Below are 785 nucleotides of genomic sequence, written 5' to 3'. Positions count from 1 at the left end.
AGGAGGGTTCGGGGGAGCCCAGGGCTGGGAAGGGGGGCAGCCAAATATTTTTTTGCTTGGGGCAGCAAAAAACCTAGAGCCGGCCCTGGCTAAGGGCTGCTGGGCAGATGGCGGGGGTGGGGGTTGCAGGGGGTGTCGGTGGTTGGGAGCATCTGCGCTGAGCAGCAGGGACACGGCACCAGATCTGGGCTCTGCTCCCCGCATGCTCCTGTTTGGAAGGAGCGGGAGGGGAGAGGGGAACTCGTTGTTTATAAGAATCCAGCCCCTGGGCTCAGCGCCCGGGGAGCCCCACGGACTCCTCCTGTCCGGGCTGCTGGTTACAGCACAACAGTGAGGAGGGAGGGGACTCCCCCCCCCCCCACGGCGCTTTCTCCCAGCCCCCGCCTTCAGCACCAGCCCTGAGCCCCCCCGGAGATTTCAGTGAAACTCAGACTTGGCCATTAAAACTCCCTCCAAGGAGCGAGCAGCTCCAGCCGGGCAGCGCCTGGGTCACATTCAGTCCGTTCTGACACGACACCCCATTGATCAGCTGTTGCCTCCCACCCCGTTCACACTCAGTCACTCCGGATTTCAGCTCCTCCCTCTCCCCTTCCTCATTCTGCCTCCACCGAGGGCCCGGGTGGAGGGGGTGAGAACTGGCTGGTGCTTTTTGCTGCTGCCGCGTTATGTCCCCAGCTCCGTGCACTGGCGGGGGCTGGTACTTTCACAGGAATTTGCTCCGCCCCAGCCAGCCCGGACACGGACCGTTACTTTCGCTTCCAGCTACTTTGGTACTTTCAGTTTGA

This window comes from Mauremys reevesii, linkage group 15 (assembly GCF_016161935.1).
Source record: "Mauremys reevesii isolate NIE-2019 linkage group 15, ASM1616193v1, whole genome shotgun sequence".
NCBI lineage: Eukaryota > Metazoa > Chordata > Testudines > Geoemydidae > Mauremys > Mauremys reevesii.
The sequence above is the reverse complement of the archived record's forward strand: the minus strand, read 5'-3'. Positions refer to the sequence as shown.